Raw genomic sequence first — 16,752 nt, 5'->3', positions numbered from 1 at the left:
ATATTGTTTAACTGCCATCCATTCGCATTTTTGCTCTGCATTTTCCAAACCAGTTCCTTTTAGATTGGGCACTAACACAAACGTACCCACAAAAGATCATGCTCTAACAGAACATTTCGCATTGTGGAGTACGGTACTAACAAAGAAGAAACTACAATGCATCTACTAAACCAGATGAGGTTGCTCTTCTCCTTCAACTCTAGCTGCTTCTTTTTCCTCAATCTTCTTGTTCAATTCATCTTTTTACTTTTCTAGTTGCGATTGATGGAGGCGGACAGCGGTATAAACATGGGAGCAACGCTATGGGCAGTTCCGTTGAGTTTTATGCACTCACCGGTCATGCCGGTGAGGAAACCGGTCGGGCTACGATATGTACACGGGACTATACACACAGGACGGACCGGTGGATCTATCCGTTGGGATTAACGGTCTTACCGGCGAAAGCTGTCATGCTTTACATGCATGTCACCACTAATTCTAGGAAGAAGTTTGCTTGATGAGAATAGCATGATGATACCTTATACTGTACATTTTTAATTCTACGAACTGATGTTAGTCTTACGGACTCAGGTTTATGTTAGTGAACTGATATTGTTTAACTGCCATCCATTCGCATTTTCCACTGCATTTGGAAAACGAGTTCCTTTTGCATTGAAATAGGATGCAAGCCGAGCCAACATTTACATCAAAAGATCGAAAGATTAGGCAGTAACACAAAGGTAGCCACAAAAGCTCATGCTCTAACAGAACAAGTCACATCATTGAGTACTTCAGTTCAAACAACAGTCCTAACAAAGCAAAAACTACAATGCAACTACGAAAGCAACTGAAGTTTCTATTCTCCTTGATCTCCAGCTGCTCCTTTTCTACCATCTTCTTTTTCAAATCATCCTTCTCCATTTCTAGTTGCACTATCAACTGCCTTAGATCTCCATTTTCCACCTGAACCCTCTGAACCCGCTGCTGCTCCTCTGCTTTCCCCTTCTTCAACTACCAAACAGCATCACGAAGATCACACAACAGAATCCGCTCATACTCGGTGGCCTGATGTAAGGATCGATGGACCAAGAGGGGGGTGAATTGGGTCTTTTTCAAATTTCTAAAACAAAGTAAAGTAACCTTAACCTATGCAATACTAGTAAGGCTCAATTCATCAACCGGCTAGCTAAGCAAACTACACAAGCTTACGAAGAAACAACTAGATAAGAAACTAAGCAAGGTAGAGCTAAGCTATGATCTCTAAGGTCAAGCATATGGACAATTGCATGAATGTAAGTGCTTGAAAGTAAAGAGTGGGCAAGAGACAACCGGATTTTTTCCCGTGGTGTCGATGTGTTGGCACACACCCCTAATCCACGTTGTGACACTCACTAAGAGTCTTGTCACCTCCCAAGTCACCGAGACGAGGGCGCTCACTAAGAGTCTCCGTTCACCATCCCGGCGTGGTGGAGCTCAAGCCACGTACAACCTTCTTCGGGCTCCCACAATCGTTGGCAAGCTCCGAAAGAAACACCTTCAATCACCAAGATCGCCTAGGTGCTGCCAATCACCAAGAGTAACAAGCTAGGGTCTTCACTTGAGCAAGAACCGATCACCAAGAACGGATGCACACAAGCTTCTCTCTACTCAAGTCCTTAGTCTTGCTTCTTGATTGATTGAATGAACAAATATGTGAATGGTGAAGCTCAAGGTGGCTCTCAACAAGAGTATAGTGTATGAATGTAGCCTGGTGTCAAGAGAGTGCAAAATGACCCATTGGAGGGGTATATATAGGCAGCTCACACGAATAGAGCCGTTGGAGAAAAGCTGTCAGAAAACTGCGTAGCGCCGGTTAATCCGACGATCCTCCAATAGCCAGCGTCGGTTTAACCGATGAAAGTAAACTGCCCATTTTGAAAACTAGCCGTTACAACTCGGGCAGATTAACCGACGTATCATCGGTTTAACCGGTGAGTGTAGTTGTCCACTGATCAACTGAGAAACCAAGTCTCTAAACAACTGCACCGACATTAACTCAAATCCATCGTTGGTTTAACCGGTGCGTACAACTTCTGAAATCCCTGAAGAAACCATCTCACTGGTCAATTGCACCGACGTCTCATTTCAAACAGCGTCGGTTTAACTGGTGTATTGAACTTGAAATGCCCTGGAAAAACCAACTCTGGACTAATGCACCAACGTTAATTCAAACAACATCGGTTTAACCGGTGTATAGAACCTATCCAGACTCTGCTGACTGCATTTAACCGATGTATAGAAAAGTGTAAGCGTCGGTTAAACCGGTGTATAGACTTTTTCTGATTTTGCCTTTTCTGATTTGAGTCTTGAGTGAAATCCAAATATTCTTGAGATATAAGTTGAAAACCACTTATTTGAACTTCTAGAAACCTGAGTGACCATAGTGTGCATCCATTTTCAAATGACCATGTCCATGCTCAAGTTACTTGACCTTAACCCCTTTTAATAGTGCGATCACTACAAAACTATAAAACATATACTAACCTAAGTGTCCTTCTCAACCTTACGACACTTAGGACTAGAAAGATCCTTAGTCTTGATATATATATGAGTTGAATACCGAGATCGCCTTTTTGAATAACGAAATTGAGGGGCCTCTTCTGACATATGACCAAATGAGCGATAATGATCTATTAATCTGCACAAACTCATTAGTCACAATAATAGTTGTCATTAATCACCGAAACATACCTTGAGGGCCTAGATGCTTACAATCTCCCCTTTTTGGTGATTGATGAAAACACAAACATAAATAACGAGAGAGCGAGAAAGATAAAACAGGATAAACACAAGCAAACTCGAAAAAGGACCAAAGAGCTCAACGGCTCAAATGAAATCCATAGATATGTCTCAAACCACAGCATACTCAAGCGATAAATGTACATATCCATGAATTAACATCAAATGAGATAAAATATCAAAGTCCTGATAACTACGAGCTCTCTCTATCTCTACCCTCCCCCTGACTCTCTCCCCCTTTGGCATCAAAGCACCAAAAAGGCGAGCTACTGATCTGGCTGTCGTGGTACGGCAAGGAAGCGGTCCGGGTCGTCATCATCGTCGTCGTCGTCGGACGGTGAACCCTCGGTGACAGACGGAAGCTGCTGGTCAGAACTGCCTGCTAGATCTGAACTGACTGGGGGTGTAGCTGTCGTCGAGGCTCTCGTACTGGCACTGCCTGGAAGAGGGTCCGTAGAAGTGGTAACCGGCTCAGCAGAAGATGTGTCAACATCTGAAGTAGTAAGTGCTGAAGCTGCCGGCTGTGTCGACTGCTGAAGTAAAGAACCCTCTCCTCCTCCCCCTGAAGGTAGTGTTTGTGGTACGACGGGGAGGGCGACTGACTGAACTGCCGACGGAGAGTCCTGGAAGAGTGAAGTCGCTGGCAGTGGTGAGAAGAGCGGACGACCGGCAGACCCAAGGAGTGCAGACATCGAGAACGTGGTCTCCGGTGTCGCTGTAGTAGCTAGAGCTGCAGTGGGAGCTGGAGCTAGAGTGACTGCAAGCTGAGGTGCTCCAACACCCTAAAGGCCTGGCTGTCCTGGCTGCTGTGGGGCGAGTCCGGTGTGAGTGTAAAGCTGTGTAATCAACCCGAACATTGCCATCATCCCCTGCTACATCTGCTGGAACTGAGCGTATGTCCTCTGTGATACTCGGTCGATGAGCCCGACAAAACGCTCCTCTGCTGCAGCACGCTCTCGGGCGGCCTCCCTCTGTATTGCTGCAAGCTGAGCCTCATGGGCTCTCCTGGCCTCCTCCTGTGCTATCTGATCCTCTCTCTGCTGAGTGACAAGCTGCTGTAGGAGAGAGGTAAGCTCGGACGGCTGAGTCACCTGGGTCTCTATGACTGTAGCAGCAGCGGGTGACTCTGGAGCTGGCCCTCGGGACCCTCCTGCCTCGTGGTCATGACTGGCGGGTGCTGCAGGAAAGTACTCGGCATCCTCGGAGGAGTCTGACTCAAGCTCAGACCAGTGTATCTCATCATCTCCTCCGGGAAGCTATGCCTCGGCAGCTAGCAGTGCCTCATCCTCCTGAGCCACTCGGGCCTGTGCCTCAGGTGACAACTGTGCCATGGCAGCTCTCTCTGCCTCTCCTCCGGTCCTGGGGAGCTGTCGGACGGTAAACTGGGAACCGAGGAGCCTCGTCCTGACGGTACACACTGCTGACAGGTGACTCTGCTGGTACAATCATCGAACAAATATAGCTAATCCAGTGTGTATAGGGGAACTGCCTCACGACCCCCATCCCGTCAGTGATCACATCCTTGATCTCAGCCAAAATGAAGTCAACTATATCAAATGGCTCGTGAGTGAGGATGTGTAGAAGTAGTAGCTGCTACAAACCTGTAAACCCCTCTGGGTAGCCACTCCTCGGTAACAGAGTCCTCCGGAGGGCCATGTGAACTGCGTACGCCTCTGGGTCAGCAGGCTGGGGACTCTGGCATACGATGCTGGAAACGGCTGGCGGAAGCACTGAGAGATCGCCTCGTGAGAAGGTGCAATTCCGCCAATCATAGCTCTGCGCGGTGGATCTGCGTCTCCATATACCATCTCATGCAGGGAGATATCAACCAAATCAACTCCAAGTATCCCTGTAATCGTTGTCCTCGACAGAGCAAAAACCTGGCCTCCAAAAACAAAGTGTACGGCTCTACGCTCGGGAGCTATCCAGGCTGTGGCATAGAAAACTCTGACCCAGTCCTCGATATATCTGTTCTGCTCTATCTGAAGTAACCTGGGCAGGCCTCTGAAGTGAGCGAAGTGCTCTCTGACGTCTGCTCCCCCTGCGGCTGTCCTCAGTGACACCCAGTCAAGCACCCTGTGCGGAAAGATCCTGTGCCCCCGCCTTTGGTAGGTCTCGTAGAAACTGGCCTGAAGGACCGTCCAGAACCTACGGTCGACCCTGCTGTCACGGGTCACGGGGAACCAGTCCTCCTCCCCAACACTCCACCTGAGCCTCTTGACCTTCGCCGCATTGGCATTGGTCAAATTCTGGAGCAGCACACCTGGCTCCAGACGCACAATAGTGTCCACACGGAACACTGCGCGCTCGGACTCTAGGGCCTCGGCTCTACGGGCGGCTGCTGCTGCTGCGGACCTGCGAGGCTCCTGTGGCTGGTGACCTCCTCGCGTCCTCGGTCTAGTGCGACGCTCGGTCGCTGGCGAAGAGTCTCCTGCTGGGGACGCCTGCCGAGTGCGGCCAGACCGTTGTGGAGTCGGTGACCCTTGAGTGCTCTGTCCCTGAGACTGCTCAGACTGCTCTGCCTCTGAATCTGCATCTGACTCTGCAGCTGTATCTGAGTGATCTGACCCTGCTGCTGCCTCAGTTGTGGCTCTGGTGGCCCTGGCTCCTCTGACTCTCCCCATCCCTCGGCCTCTGCCCCTGCCCCTGGCTGGCTGCTCCCTGATCGCGAAAGGGAGAGCACGGCCTGACGCCTACTCCTCGGCGGCCTTGGCCACCAACTCGGCAATCTCGGCCTCTCTCTCTGCGCGGGTCCGCTTGCGGACCGACTTCTCGACCACGACCTCCTTCCCCTTTCTCTTCTCGTGGCCCATCTCGGTCAAGCAATTTGTCGAACACTTAGCGAGCGCTTGGTGAGAAGGCACTGCGGCTGCGGCTGCGGCGTCGGGGTGATGCTGCGTGGATGGCGCTGAGCACGTGGCAGTGATGCGGTGCCGAGGCGCTCGGTGGTGGTGGCGCACGGGCGGCGTGGGCAGTGCTGGCGGCGTTGGCGGCGGTGGTGCACGGGCGGCGCTGGAGTGGAGCGGTGCGAGCGCGTGCGGGCGGAGTGCGAGCGGCGATGGCGCAGGCTGCACGTGGGTCGGCGACGGCGGCGTGCAGGCGAGCGCAGGAGTGGCGGCGACTGCGTTGGCGAGAGGCGGCGCGGGATCGTGGGTGAGCAGCGGTGGCTTGAGTCGGGCGAAACAGAGAGGAAGAAAGGACGGCGAAACGAACAAGACACATATATGATAAGTGGGCCCCGCATTTTTCTTTAACGCCGGTTAAACCGATGCCTAGGTTTTGAGCTTAGGTTGATTGCATCGGTGCAGTTCACCCGAGACTCCAGCAAAAAATCATCTGAGCGCCGGTTGATCCGACGTAATGCATTTTGAACTCGTCGGTTGAACGCTGCTAACACCGGTTGATTGCTGGGTCAGATCTGAGTTACGTTCACCGGTTGATCCGATGCTGTGACTTTTGTATACGCCAGTTGAACGCCTGGTTTGACTAAGCTAAGACAGAAACTTAGTAACGCCGGTTAAACCGATGGGTATAAATCCATTAAACGTCGGTTTAACCGGTGAACCCGAAAACCCTTCTCTCAGCTCACTCTTCTATGCTAAGTCCAATGAACTTATACAATTCAAATAAACTCAAGTTAATTGACTTGCATAGGCGACTTTACCCCTCAAAATAAATAGGATAGCACACTAGCTTAAATAATTTTCTTTTCAAACACAAGGAAAAAGCCGCAAAGCGAGACAAAGCGCCAAATAAAATGTATGAGCCTTGTCATAGGAATATTGAAGATAGAGAGCTTCAAATTCATCATGACATGACTCACTAGGCAATAACGCACCTAACACTTTGCTCTTTTCACTTTTCATGAATTAAGATCATGTATATGAAACAAGTCTCAATTTCATCAAGTGATCTCCTTTGTGACCCTTACGCATTCAATGATGGTGCAAGCTACAACCACATGCGAAAGACGAGTAAACATGAAGTGCACATCTATATGACAAGAAATGCATAACAAGAAATTAAGATCTACTTGTCAAGTTTGAACCCACGGGAAGCTTCTTCATGATGAGTCTTTCTACAAGCCTAGAGGAAAACAAGTGGACCACCACCTCTAGCTAAACCCTTGCTCATCACTATCTTACCATGGTTAGACAAGTGTCCTATATGTATGCATTTATCTATATGACATGGCAACTTACATGACGTTTGCCGCATCTAGCACATTAAGCTCATTCCTTAGCCTAACAAAAGTACTCCCGTCTAAAGGTTTTGTGAAAATATCCGCCAATTGCTCCTCGGATCTCACACCTTGAAGAGATATGTCTCCTTTAGCTTCGTGATCACGCAAGAAGTGATGGCGAATATCAATGTGCTTTGTGCGAGAGTGTTAAACTGGATTTTTGGCAATTTTTACGGCACTTTCATTGTCACAAAGGAGTGGGATCCTATCTAGTTTCACACCAAAGTCCAAAAGGGTTTGCTTCATATATAGGATTTGGGCACAACATGCACCGGCCGCTATATATTCCGCTTCCGCGGTGGACAAAGCCACGGAATTTTGCTTCTTACTCGACCAAGAAACTAGAGAACGCCTAAGCAAGTGGCAACCCCCGGAGGTACTCTTGCGATCCACCCGGCTTCCGGCAAAATCCAAATCCGAGTATCCCAAGAGATCTAAGCTAGCGCCTTTGGGGTACCACAAGCCTATGCTAGGGGTGTGTTTGAGATACCGAAGGATCCTATTCACAGCCGAGAGGTGTGATTCCTTTGGGTTTGCTTGAAAGCGGGCACACAAGCACACACTAAACATTATATCGGGCCTAGATGCGGTAAGGTAAAGCAAAGACCCTATCATAGAATGATAGAGGGATTGATCAACCGGTTTACCGTCCACATCCAAGTCGAGATGCCCATTGGTTGCCATGGGTGTCTTGATTGGCTTGCACTCATCCATCTTGAACTTCTTCAAGATATCTTTAGCATACTTTTCTTGATGGATGAATGTCCCTTCCTTTCATTGTTTGACTTGAAAACCAAGGAAGAAGGTCAATTCGCCAATCATGGACATCTCGAATTCCCTAGACATCATGGTAGCAAACTCATGGCTTAGTGAATCATTAGTTGAGCCAAAGATAATATCCTCAACATAAATTTGACAAATGAAAAGATCCCCGTTGACGTCTTTTGTGAACAATGTGGTGTCCACCCTCCCAATCTTGAAGCCTTGCATGATTATGAAGTCACGAAGCCTCTCATACCAAGCCCTTGGAGCTTGTTTGAGCCCATAGAGTGCCTTGTGCAACCTATAAACATGGTTAGGATTTCTCGGATCTTCAAACCCGGGAGGTTGCTCAACATAAACAAGTTCGTTAATTACGCCATTTAAGAATGCATTTTTCACATCCATTTGATATAACTTGATATTGTGATGTGAAGAGTAAGCAAGAAGGATACGAATAGCTTCAAGTCTTGCGACCGGAGCAAAGGTTTCACCAAAATCCAAACCTTCGACTTGAGAAAACCCTTTTGCCACAAGTCTTGCTTTGTTGCGTATCACCACCCCATGTTCATCTTGGTTGTTCTGAAAGACCCACTTAGTGTCGATGATGTTCTTGTCTTTTGGAGGAGCTTCGAGGACCCAAACTTCATTGCGGGTGAAGTTGTTCAATTCTTCTTGCATGGCAATCACCCAATCCGAGTCCTCAAGTGCTTCCTCTATGCTAGTGGGTTCAATACAAGAAACAAACGAGTAATATTCGCAAAATGAAGCATGCTTAGAGCGAGTTCTTACTCCCTTGGAAGGACTACCAATGATTTGACCAATTGGATGATCCTTGGAGATGCGACCATGCTTCACTAGAGGTACTTGCGTGGATGCTTGTTGGGGTGGATCATGGGTGACTTGTGCTTGTGGTGGAACATTTTGCTCTTCTTGTTCTTGGACTTGGGGTGTTGGCGTTGGCATATCTTCTTGAGGTTGTGGATCATCTTTTTCTTGATCTTCATCCACTTGGGGTGCCGTGGAGGTGCTTGGTGTAGATGAGGAAGGTCCTCCCCCTTGATCATTGCCTTCATGCACCTCTTCCAGCTTGATATCCCCAATGGACATCTTCTTCAAAGCTTCATCAATCTCCTCATCACCTACATTGTCATAGCCAACAACCTCCTCTTGGGAGCCATTAGATTCATCAAACTCCACATCACATGTTTCTTCAACTAACCCGGAGGTTTGATTGAATACTCTATATGCTTTGGAGTTTGATGCATAACCAAGAAAGAAACCTTCATCACATCTACTCTCAAACTTACCGAGCCTTTTCTTCTTATAGATGAAGCATTTTGCAACCAAAGACTCGAAAGTATGATATATTTGGTTTCTTCCCGGTGATGAGCTCATATGGAGTTTTCTTGAGGAGTCGGTGGGGATACACTCGGTTGGATGCATGACACGCCGTGTTGATTGCTTCCACAACTTCTCGGACGTGCCATAATCATCTAACATTGCTCTTGCTAGAGTGATGAGTGCCTTGTTCTTTCTTTCCACCACTCCATTTTGTTGAGGCGTGTAGGTGGCAGAGAATTCATGCTTGATGCCCTCTTCATCGCACCATTCTTCAATCTTCATATTTTTGAACTCGATGCCGTTGTCACTCCGGATCTTCACAATTGGGGAGTTATACTCCCTTTGAGCTCTTCTTCCAAATGTCTTGAAGATTTCCGGAGTTTCACCCTTATCGCCTAGAAACATGACCCAAGTATAATGTAAAAAATCATCAATGATTACTAGGCAATAGAGATTACCACCAATGCTCTTGTATGTAGTTGGACCAAAGAGATCCATGTGTAGTAGTTCGAGTGGCTTGGAGGTAGACAACATCGTCTTGATGGGATGATGTGTTGCAACTTGTTTCCCGGCTTGACATGCTTTACATAGCTTGTTCTTGTCAAATGTGACATCCTTCAAGCCGGTGATCATCCCTCTCTTGTGGGCTTTCTTAAGGTTGCTCATGCCAATATGAGCAATTCTTCTATGCCAAAGCCACCCAAGAGACGACTTGGTGAACAGACATGTCATGGAGCTTGTTTGCTTTGAAGAGAAATCCACCAAGTAAATGTTGCCATGCCTAAACCCCATGAATACCAATGACTTGTCCTCTTCAAGAGTTACTACAACACCATTCTTGTCAAAGGTACACGTTAGTCCAAGATCACATAATTGAGCAATAGAAATAAGATTAAAACTAAGTACTTCTACAAACAAGACATTAGAGATAGATAAATCTTTAGAAATAGCTATTCTACCCAAACCTAAGATTTTCCCCCTTAAGTTATCACCATAGGTGACATGTTCATGATCGCCGGGGTCTTCAAGAGAGGTGAACATGCTATCATTGCTGGTCATGTGTTGAGAGCAACCGCTATCAAGCACCCAATGTTTTCCACCGGCTTTGTAGTTCACCTACACACATGAGAATTCACTTTTGAGTTATAGGAACCCAAACAAGCTTTGGGCCTTGCACATGTGTGACAAGAGCTTTTGGGACCCAAAGTTGATTGGGGAGCTTCTTCTTTGACTCCTTAGCAATTTTGCCAATGAATTTGGCCTTCACCTTGCCCTTCACTTTACTCAAGAGAAAATAGTTATTTTGAAACATTGATGAGTAATTCTTAGGTAAAGTGGGAAGAGGGCGTGATGGTAAGGTGCACTCCCTAGTGTGGTGCCCGGTGACTTGGCAATATGAACCAACTTCCTTGATGAAGCTAGTCTTGATCTCCGGAGAAGGAGTAGTGCCTTGATTTGGCTCCGGGAATGAACCAAGACCTCTCTTGCCATAGTCACGAGCATTGTTGAAGAGAATTTCCTTGTAGATGTATTCTCCTCTTGAGAGCTTCTCCACACTACTCTTGAGGCTTGCCACTTGATCCATCAATTCCTTTTCCCTAGAAGGAGCAAGCTCGGGCACAATATTAGTGGCATTTGCATTAATGAGTAGGTCATCACATGAAGTAGAAGCATTGACATTTTCAATAGTTTCATTGACAAAGTTCTCAAGACTTGGGTCAATTGCTTCATAGGCAAATTCAAGTTCTTGATATTTGTGAGACAACTCCCTATGCTCTTGTTTAAGCTTTTTGTGTCTCTCTTCAACTTGCTTAGCAAGTACAAGTGACTCATTGTGCTTTTTGAGCAAGTCATTGTACTTGCCAAGCAAGTCGGAGTGGGCAAGCTCTAACTTGGCATGAGTGCTCTCAAGAATCTTGACTTTGCTCTTTTCCCTCTTGATAATGGATGTATACTCATTAATAAAGTTAGTAAACTCAAAAGGGTCAAGCTCATCATCACTATTATTATCACTATCACTATCCTTCTCACATACTTTTGTTTTACCTTTTGCCATGAGGCACATGGGAGGTGGAGGTAGCGATGATTCTTCATTGGTGAGGGCGATGGTGATGATATCTTCTTCCTCATCACTTGACTCTTCGCTTGATGAGACATCGGTCACCCACTCTTGTTTTTCTACCAAGAAGCTCCTCTTGGTGTTGCCCTTTTTCTTTGGGAAGAGCTTGGTCTTCTTGTCATGGCTCTTCTTCTTCCCATGTTTCTTGTTTTTGTTCTTTTTTTCATCTTCATCATCATCGCTTAAATCATGGCGATGCTTGCTCTTGTTGTCCTTCTTTCTCTTGTCCGGCTTGGGGCAATTTGGAGAGATGTGACATTTTTCTCCACAATTCTAGCAAGTTTTGTTCTTGATATCTTCCCTTGGCCGAAACATTCTTCTTTTAGGGTCAAAGTTGTAACCCTTCTTGTTGATCTTGTCACTCAAGCGTGTGAACTTTCTCATCATGAGAGCAAGTTCTCCATCTTCTTCATCATCGGATGAGCTTTCATGATGATCTTCTTTTTCATTGCTTGAGTTTGATTCTTACTTGATCATCTTGAGCTTGCGGGGCTTGTTTGCCTTGGTTTTGAGAGCAATTGACTTGCTTGTAGTTGGCTCTTTGGACATACCAAGGATACCCATTTCATGAGCGCGAATTTCGCCCACAAGCTCTCCCACTTCCACTGTATCAAGATTCTCCTTTTGAAGCATAACATTGATGATGTTATTCTTGGGCTTCGGAAGGAGCATGAGAATCTTGCGGTTGATGGAGCCACTGTCAATTTTAGAAACTTCAAGAGCATTAATGTCCTTGACAATGACATTCAAGCGAGAATACATATCATTGCAATTTTTGTGAGCTAGCATCTTAAAGGAATCATACTTAGCTCTAAACAAGTGATATTTTTGTTCACGGACTTTTGTGGAGCCTTCATGAATTTCAATTAGCTCTTTCCATATATCACTTGCTAAGTCCATGCCATTTACTCTAGCAAAGACTTCCTCACTAATGGCTTCGAAAATTGCATTTCTAGCCTTAGCATTCCATTTTAATTGCTCCGAGGTGGGAGTTTCGGTGAACCCGGTCTTTGTTGCCAACCACACTTCGGGGGCAATCGCATCAAGGTATGCGGCCATACGAACTTTCCAATAGGCAAAGTTCTTGCCCTCGAAGTGAGGTGGCGAACCTCCCATCTTGGCCACAGCTCTAGGCGGTGAAGCCTAATGATCCAAATGAGCAACGAGGCTCTGATACCAATTGTAAGGATCGATGGACCAAGAGGGGGGTGAATTGGGCCTTTTTCAAATTTCTAAAACAAAGTAAAGCAACCTTAACCTATGCAATACTAGTAAGACTCAATTCACCAACCGGCTAGCTAAGCAAACTACACAAGCTTACGAAGAAACAACTAGATAAGAAACTAAGCAAGGTAGAGCTAAGCTATGATCTCTAAGGTCAAGCACATGGACAATTGCATGAATGTAAGTGCTTGAAAGTAAAGAGTGGGCAAGAGACAATCGGATTTTTTCCCGTGGTGTCGATGTGTTGGCACACACCCCTAATCCACATTGTGACACTCACTAAGAGTCTTGTCACCTCCCAAGTCACCGAGACAAGGGCGCTCACTAAGAGTCTCCGTTCACCATCCCGGCGTGGTGGAGCTCAAGTCACGTACAACCTTCTTCGGGGCTCCCACAATCGTTGGCAAGCTCCAGAAGAAACACCTTCAATCACCAAAATCGCCTAGGTACTGCCAATCACCAAGAGTAACAACCTAGGGTCTTCACTTGAGCAAGAACCGATCACCAAGAACGGATGCACACAAACTTCTCTCTACTCAAGTCCTTAGTCTTGCTTCTTGATTGATTGAATGAACAAATATGTGAATGGTGAAGCTCAAGGTGGCTCTCAACAAGAGTATAGTGTATGAATGTAGCCTGGTGTCAAGAGAGTGCAAAATGACCCATTGGAGGGGTATATATAGGCAGCTCACACGAATAGAGCCGTTGGAGAAAAGCTGCCAGAAAACTGCGTAGCGCCGGTTAATCCGATGATCCTCCAATAGCCAGCGTCGGTTTAACCGATGAAAGTAAACTGCCCATTCTGAAAACTAGCTGTTACAACTCGGGCAGATTAACCGACGTATCATCGGTTTAACCGGTGAGTGTAGTTGTCCACTGATCAACTGAGAAACCAAGTCTTTGGACAACTGCACCGACGTTAACTCAAATCCATCGTCGGTTTAACCGGTGAGTACAACTTCTGAAATCCCTGAAGAAACCATCTCACTGGTCAATTGCACCGACGTCTCATTTCAAACAGCGTCGGTTTAACCTATGTATTGAACTTGAAATGCCCTGGAAAAACCAACTCTGGACTAATGCACCGACGTTAATTCAAACAACATCGGTTTAACCGGTGTATAGAACCTGTCCAGACTCTGCTGACTGCATTTAACCGACGTATAGAAAAGTGTAAGCGTCGGTTAAACAGGTGTATAAACTTTTTCTGATTTTGCCTTTTCTGATTTGAGTCTTGAGTGAAATCCAAATATTCTTGAGATATAAGTTGAAAACCACTTATTTGAACTTCGAGAAACCTGACTGACCATAGTGTGCATCCATTTTCAAATGACCATGTCCATGCTCAAGTTACTTGACCTTAACCCCTCTTAATAGTGCGATCACTACAAAACTATAAAACATATACTAACCTAAGTGTCCTTCTCAACCTTACGACACTTAGGACTAGAAAGATCCTTAGTCTTGATATATATATGAGTTGAATACCGAGATCGCCTTTTTGAATAACGAAATTGAGGGGCCTCTTTTGACATATGACCAAATGAGCGATAATGATCTATTAATCTGCACAAACTCATTAGTCACAATAATGGTTGTCATTAATCACCGAAACATACCTTGAGAGCCTAGATGCTTACACCTGACGATCAATCCACGCATAATAGCCGCAATCCCCGGGCTTCTACACTCAAATTGCACAGCAAATTAGAAAATCAATCGCAGATCAGACTAAAAACAAGGGTAAAATCTAAAGGAAGGCTTACCAATCCTGAAGGGCATCTGTAGTACCTCCGGCCAGGGTTGTCGTCGCTCCATGATGTCCAGCAAGGCGCCTTCCTATTGCAGAGACACTTCACCACCGGAGAGTAGTCATACGGGCCTACTCGGTCCGACACCGACGCCGTGAACCTCTCCTTCTCCCAACCTCTTCTTCCTCTAGACGACGATGTGGACCACCGTGACGAGCGCGAGCTTGATGACGCCATGGCCGTAGCCTCTCTCCCTCCCCTCCGTCGCCGGAGCGCGCCCCCATCGCTAACCCAGGAACCCTAAGTCCGCCATGAACCCTAGGGCCGACCTAGGGATCAACCTTAGTGGGCTCAAACTATATTAAACCAAACATTCAATCAAAATATACTAATTAAACATTATTCCAATCATTATGGATTGATGATTTTACCCCTGATACAAAAAATTAATCCCGGAATGGCAATTACCCGTCATATTCTTTTTCGCGAGGGGTCCACATGAAAAGGAGATACCTGGCGCATACTGGCCCACAATTTAGCATGCACCTGGTCCATGATAGGTACCTCTCTTTTAGGTACCTCTCTACCTATCAGCCGTCGGATCGAGCGACGTGAGCCATCCATTTTTCCCCCAAACATTGTAAAAAAATTACAAATTTAAACTATTTTTGAAGAACTTGTAATAATAAAGCAAGTAAAAAAATATTTTGCACAAATTTTATTTTTAAATAAGATGACTCGTCAAATTTATGGTAAAAAAAGTTAAACAAATTATAATTTGGAACCGAGGGAATAGGCGCAAGTAGGCGACGGGAAGCTTAGCTAGTATTAGGTGCACCCTCAATTTGGACTTTTATTTTAAAGCTATTGGAGTTGGGGGTTAGGGTTAGGAATTTGCAGGATTCTTACCCGATTCGAATATGAATGGTACGGTCTGGGTGGATTGCTAAATAATTTTTCTTAAAGGTGCCAAATGATTTCGTGCCTCAATTTTGATGCATACTTTTGCTCCAAAGGACTGACGGGAAGCGGGAGCCTGATATGTGTGCCCGTCATGTCCCATGTGAGAGGTTACGGCTAATTGCAAAAAGCGAGCAGGCGGGAGGCATGCAAACAGCAGGGGCTAAAGTTGATTGAGTAAGCTTCAGCACCTCTTAGCACTCACATTTTTACTAAAATATTTAAGTCGTGGCTAAACTTTAACTCATCATATTAGCACTCATGTTTGGATACACTAGTGCTAAAGTTTAGCATTTTTACCTATTAGCACTTGGATGGTGGCTTCGGCGGTGGCAGGCGGCCGGCGGCCGGATCCGCTCCCCCAACGGCCGGATGTAGTGAGGCCCCAGCTCGATCCAGTCCTGGCGCGGCTGGACGCAGCTGGGCGGTGCCTAGCACGGTCGGACACGGCTGCCCACAAGGGGGAGACCGGTGCCGGAGGAGGTGGTGCGGCAGCTATGGCTTAGGGCACCGGGTTTGTGGTGGCTGCTGGATCCGGCGTCCCTAGGGTAGGGGGCGGCGCCCGCGGTGGTGAGGACATGCGCCTTGTGGGCTGTTGGCCGACATGCCCTCGTCATGATTTCTCGCCGCCATCCCCCTTCCCGTGCCGGTGCTGCGGACCACCGTATCCCCGACTAGTGAGGCTGGATCCATGGAGCCTGGACGTTGATGGGTAACTTTGGCTCTTTGCTGGAGGCTCGATCCCTCGGCTCCGATTGCGGATCACTCATGGGGCGGTGGTACCGCCGGCAGGCATTCCGGAGGAAAGCCTACCTAGACTTTTTGTCTATGTCAACATAGGCATTCGGCAGCGCTTCAGGCGTCATTTCCCGGTGAGGCGTTGTCGTGGTGGGGTCTGCAAATATTGGTGGATCTCTTGGTGAAAATCCAACTTTGGCTTGCTGAATGAGGCGGCGACAATGTCTTTGATGTCGTTTTCTTCTCGAAACATCTTCTTGGAGAAGAAATGTGGACGGATCTGATATCGGGTTTCTAAGAAAATGAGATATGTGATGATTTGGCGCTGCATGCGTAAAGATTTTGCAAGGATGAAATGTGGACGAAGAAAAGGATTGAAGCTTAGTATTCTTGATTTCTTCCTTTGTTTTAGAGTTTTTTCTTGTGTTTTTAGATCCTTGTTTGAGGTTCAGAGTCTAAGAACTCTGGTAACTATTGTCTGTAGCCAATGTGAATGTTCAAGGCCGTAATTTTTCCTGTATCTAAAAGAAGTACTTGGATCCAAATAGAGCCTAAGTCAGGACGACCGAGGGAACGAGATCAATCTAATCCGTCCTTTTCAGACTTATATAATTTTCGGGTTTGCTGAATATTAACCGGCTAAATATTTTGATATATAATAGATAGGCATGCGTCAGTTATTTTACGCAAGGCTATAATGGACGGAGTTCACTGTGATATCACTCTTGATCAAGGTTGCTTTTTGGTAGTATTCAAGTTGCACTGGTACTCGTATTTTCTGCTATTTTTTTAGTGATATATGATGTGTCCATTGATACGGGGTGGTTTCACCAATTTCATGAAAATATATGTTTATA

General features: G+C 46.4%; 1 long non-coding RNA gene across 1 annotated transcript; it reads right to left on the bottom strand.

Annotated features, from left to right (window-relative positions):
* Positions 1-615: 615 nt before the first annotated feature.
* On the bottom strand, positions 616-15,993 carry LOC120691942. Its single transcript, XR_005682423.1, has 3 exons — positions 14,213-15,993; positions 14,089-14,130; positions 616-1,044 (listed from the first exon to the last, which is right to left on the bottom strand). It is a non-coding gene; the product is annotated as an uncharacterized LOC120691942 (long non-coding RNA).
* Between the last annotated feature and the right edge of the window lie 759 nt (positions 15,994-16,752).

The sequence above is a fragment of the Panicum virgatum genome, chromosome 9N (genome assembly GCF_016808335.1).
Source record: "Panicum virgatum strain AP13 chromosome 9N, P.virgatum_v5, whole genome shotgun sequence".
Classification (NCBI taxonomy): Eukaryota; Viridiplantae; Streptophyta; class Magnoliopsida; order Poales; family Poaceae; genus Panicum; species Panicum virgatum.
This window is presented reverse-complemented; position numbering and strand designations above follow the sequence as displayed.